The 5277-nt window shown below is 36.0% G+C and overlaps 1 pseudogene; it reads right to left on the bottom strand.

Moving 5' to 3' along the window:
* Positions 1 to 1632: 1632 nt before the first annotated feature.
* On the bottom strand, positions 1633 to 4777 carry LOC124895237 (annotated as a pseudogene).
* Between the last annotated feature and the right edge of the window lie 500 nt (positions 4778 to 5277).

The raw sequence follows: 5277 nt of genomic DNA, 5'->3' as shown, positions 1-5277 counted from the left end.
TGAAATAAAGAATGACTCTTTGAAGAGTTGTGCTTAAATAGAAGATGCATCAGTCAGAATAAACTGCGCACTTACAAAGAGAGAAAAGTCTAAACATGAGCAAATTGAGAAAGTTCATAATTGAGAGAATTCTGACTGAAGATTCGAGTGCTTCCAGTACAAAGGAACAGATTGACGAACCTGTTTCACAGGACAGAACTTTACAGTTTATGAGTCAATTTAAATGTATTGTTCTTATTGAGTTGTAATTTATTGCTTTCCTAGATTGATTATTTAGGAACAGTACTGAGTTGAGTTAACTTCAAGTTTGGGATAACTCGAAGTGGGTTCAACAGTCAAGGGTGATTGTTGAGTTATAGGAATTAGAGTTTATGATTACTAGCTGTTGAGTTATAGGAATTAGGGTTTATGATTCCTAGTTATTGAAGTGTAGGAATTAGAGTTTATAATTCCTAGTTGTTGGTTACAAGAGTTTTGTAATCAGTCGTTGTTGAGGCTCAGAGTTATTTAGTGAAATTAAGGTTAAATCTTCTAGAGGTACAGGTCGTGGTTTTTTTACACCTTTTTGAGCCGGGTGTTTTCCACGTAAAAATCATTGTGTTCTTTACTTCCTATTTTACTGCTTCCTTGGAACACGTCAAGCAACCCATTTCATCCATAGGCAACTCTTACGTTAATGTCACTGGTCAGTAGGGCATGTACTCTAACACCTATCTTTGAGTCTTTATTCTTAGCGCGCGGTATCTAGAATCTGTACAAGAGGTTCCCTCATCGATAGATATTCGTCGTTATCCTCATAACTTTTATACTTAAAACTTTCATATCCTGAGGTCTCGAAATATCCTTTCATATCACCATTTAAAATTTTGACGATGCCAGAATTGAGGCTCCTTTCAAACTAGAATATTATGCCTGCATGGGTGAGAATTGGGAAGTAGTTGATGAAGTTATTGCTACTGAAATGTTTGGATTTTGAGTACTAGAGACCCAGTTGTGATCACTTTCCATGACTTGAACGACTATTTATTGAAGATCGCTGGCAGTTGGATTCAATTCCTCAAGACTTTACAGATATAACCACACTGGCTCCAATTGATGAACGCAAGTGAAAAGATGCCTTACAAGCCTAACTGATGGTGTCATCAATGTCTTGTTGAATCTACTAAGCGGAATTTTTGCAACAGTTTTCCGACAGTTGCTTTTATCAATTAGCTCGAGCTAACATAGTTATATTTCCAAAATTTTGTGGGATGAATCCATGTACCAAGAAGAGTAAAGCATCTAGAACTCCCTGAACTATGACAAAATTTGCTACGACACACTCTAATTTCACGAGGGTTAATTCTATTATCACCTGAACTAAATTTTAACGTACTTTTGTCATCCTTTTTAGCTGACATGACACCTTTTATAACCATTTTTACGAAAATTAGTTGCTTTGTAGCCTTATAGATGAATGGAACACATTAGTTAGTCAAAAAGAAAAGTTAATGACAGCAAATAGGAGAAAGACTGCCGATCATTATCAGATCGTAAAAGGCAATTGAAATGTCATAATCACATGTTGTTACATGTCTCATTAACTAGTCAAATGAATACAAGTTACAATTATTAAAGTAATTCAAGAAAAAGACGACCTAAAGGATGTAACGAAAATGGACTTCAATAGAACCTCCATAGTAATTGTCTTCAACATCCTGTTGAATCTTATTGGCGGAATTCGCAACTGATTCCTTACACATGCGTATATCAATCAGCTGAAGTGTGGTTATCGCTGCAAAATCTTCTGGGATTGACTCCATACTCATACATTCCTCAAGGAATAGTCGTTTAAGGCGTGGAAACTAATCACTACTGACTCTCCAGTACTTGATGTTCAAGCGATTCAGCAACAAGAACTTCAGCTGTGGAAACCCTTCTTCAGCAACTTCCCACTCTTTACCAATATAACTGGAGGAAGTAAATTTTAGTTTGAGGGCCTCGAGTTTGTGACCAAGAATTTGCAAATCCTCCAAATTCACACAAGTATTGATCAAAGCTAACTTCTTAAGGTTCTCCGGAAAAGCTTCCAGAGGAGGAAGTACTGAATGTGGAATCCCATCAAATTTCAATTCCTGAAGCAGAATAAAGGACCGAAGATCATGGAGGCCCTTCATTTCGTTGCATTTTATGTAGTCTTGTTGGTTACCACATATCTGAAACTTCCTTACATAACAAACTTGTTGAGTGAAATAATCACAATATAAAGGATTCAACCCGGACAAACACTGCAAATTCTGCAAATTCACTTCATACTTATGAGTGACCATGTTATTCCTATCCAAGGAGAGGTTCCTCAATTGTGATATCTCGAAAATTTCACCAGGTAATGTGAAAGAAATTTTCGGGCGTCCCTAATATTTTGGAAATTTAAGTATAAAAGTTTCCAAAGATTGAAGTCTAGCTATTGATGGAGGAGCGTTAATATCATGATCGTTAATGGATGACTAAAAAGTCAATGCTAGGTATCGCAACTGAGATAAATCAACTGCACAACTGGGAAAAGCATCCAATGTCGGTGAAGCAAGTTTTAATATCCTTAGGATTTTGAAACGCACCAACTCTTGCATTATTCTTGAGTTTGAGGGATTTCGGATGAAAAGGAGAATGGAACGGACCTTATTATGGTGAACCGTGGCCAACTGATTGGCAACAAAAGAGGTTTGCTCTGACTGAACACTGATCCGGCACTTTCTGGAAAAATGCCTGGTTTGTTCACATGAGTTTTGATCTTCAATTATAACATTCACAAAGTTTAAGTTTCGAGCCTCTCTCAAGAAGAGTTCACAGATCACATCATGCATTCCACAAGCTTTGATTTTTCCATCAAAACTCAAATGGTGGATGAAAATTAAACTTCTATCAATAAGATCTGTGAGACATTGTTCTGCATATTCTTTGCTCGAAAAACCCTCTGCTACTCGTAAGTTCATAGGTAGATATTGTTCTGCATATTGTTTGCACGAAAAACCCTCTGCCTCCCATAAGTTCACAAGTTTATTCACAGAAATTAGTTCATCCTCGGGGAAGATTGCAAAATAAAGAAAAAACGGTTTTAGGTGATGAGGCAAGTGATGGTAACTCAAAGCGAGCACTCTCATGCACTGGACATCAAGATCTGTGCTTATCAAGGAAGTTATATTCTCGGAAACACCTTTCCACTCATCCAATGATTCACCAATTTTCAAGAGCAGTCCTGCTGTCATAACAATTGCTAAAGGCAATCCTTTGCAATTTAATACAATTTGTTTCCCAACTTTTTCAAATTCCGGGGGAAAACAGGCATTCTCAAAGACTTTTATGCACAGAAAGTTCCAACTTTCATCATGATTCAAGAAACTCATTTGATAAGGGGGTTTACCTGAGCTAGCATTTTCAGCCACTTCCATATTCCGAGTAGTTAGGAGTATTCGGCTTCCACAATTACAGTCTGGGAAATATAGTTTTACATCATCCCATGCTTCTTTAGCCCATATGTCATCGATAAAAATCAGGTATCTCCTGCCTTTTAAAAGCTTTTGGAGTCGATCTGCTAGTTGCCCATCATCTGGCTGCTCATGAGATTTATCAATTTTTCTACTTCCACTAGCAGAAGAAAGAAGGCGTAGGAGTACATTTCTCGCGCAATACTCTTGTGAAACAGTAGCTTTTGCACATACGTCAAAACGAGACAAAATGAACTGATCATTGTAAATCTTATTAGCCAAAGTTGTCTTATCGATGCCTCCCATACCTACAATTGAAACAACATCCAGTTGGCTTGTCCCTCTTGTAAGTTGATCCCGTATCATCTCGAATTCATTTTCACAGCCAATCATCATACTCTCAGTCTGTTGTAAGGCATGTTGAGATATACTTTCGAGGGCCAAATTTTGTGCTTTCAGATCCTTGCTGTTCAGCATTCCTATCCACTTCTTCACGGTGGAATCAATGCGTCCTACTGCTCGTTTCAAGAGGAAATTAAGTTCCCAAACAGCTATTCTTCGTGAAATTTGGTTTTACGCTAAGTAAAATTTTCTTGATTGCGAGTCAATCATATCTTCTGTGATGCATGCTAGCTCTATGATTTCAGCTTCCAATCTTGTCAAGTCCTCAATATCCCCTTTTATATTGTAGGATTTCTCCATTATAGTTCTCAAAGATTGAATCTTATCGTAGTATGTATATGATGTAAAATAGAGTTTTCGTGTTAACTGTTGAATTGTGCTCATAAGAGAAGTAATAGCAGCATAAGCAATTAGTATGTATATCATGCAATAGGGAGTTTCTGCACAGAGAAGAAAGCAGAATATGTCTCTGAACTTTCTGTCATTTCCTCCAATTCTCACATACTATTCTTCCTACCTGCAAAACTTGCAGCTCAAACTAGTGTACTCTCCCAAAACATGGCTGAAATTCTGGAATTTGCTTCCTGTACTTACATTTGATTTTTGATCGAAACCTTTACTCATAGAAACAAACTGGTGTAAGAGATGCTTTCCGAAGTATTATAGAAAGCTCATTGATAAATCTGCGCTTCCAAAAAGCAATAAGTCATCTTCAATGGACATCTTTACTAACGATTCAAAGGCTTAAATACCTTATTATTATCAATTGAAGAAACTATTGTGTATTTTTTTGGTGATTTGGATTTGGGAGGGAATGAGAGATTGCATCCATATGTATTGCCAAATTAGAATTGATAAATTTGGAGGGAATGAGAGAAAATTTAGAGCAATAATTGGGACAGAATATTGGATAAGCAGCCTATTTTAGTTGATATAATGTATTTATTATATTAACTATGGTTAGAGTTTAATTTGAAATATATTAAATCTTAACCATCTAATTTAATTAGGCAATGTATCATTAATCAGGATAGAGACTTGAAAAAAATGGAGAAAGTATAAATGGAGAGAAGTCAAATCCTTTTAACATGAATATTTATTTTTATTTTTTTCACCACCACTTCTAGTTAAATATATATGGAAAGTACCACAATTCAACTATTAAATGAGTGGTGGGGTAGAAGATGGCTTTATTTTTCTTTGTTGAAAGGGACTTCCTTTTTAAAACTCTTTTCTATTTCGTTTCTCGCGTTGATTTTTCTTTTCTTGTTTAATATGGATATTGTTTTTCTTTTTTTTCCAGCACGTCTAGTTAAATATATGGAAAGTGCCACAATTCAACTTTTAAATGAGTGTTGAGATAAAAGATGGCTTTATTTTTTCCTTGTTAAAAGGGACTTCCTTTTTTAAA

Source organism: Capsicum annuum, unplaced genomic scaffold (genome assembly GCF_002878395.1).
Source record: "Capsicum annuum cultivar UCD-10X-F1 unplaced genomic scaffold, UCD10Xv1.1 ctg80787, whole genome shotgun sequence".
Lineage (NCBI taxonomy): Eukaryota > Viridiplantae > Streptophyta > Magnoliopsida > Solanales > Solanaceae > Capsicum > Capsicum annuum.
This window is presented reverse-complemented; position numbering and strand designations above follow the sequence as displayed.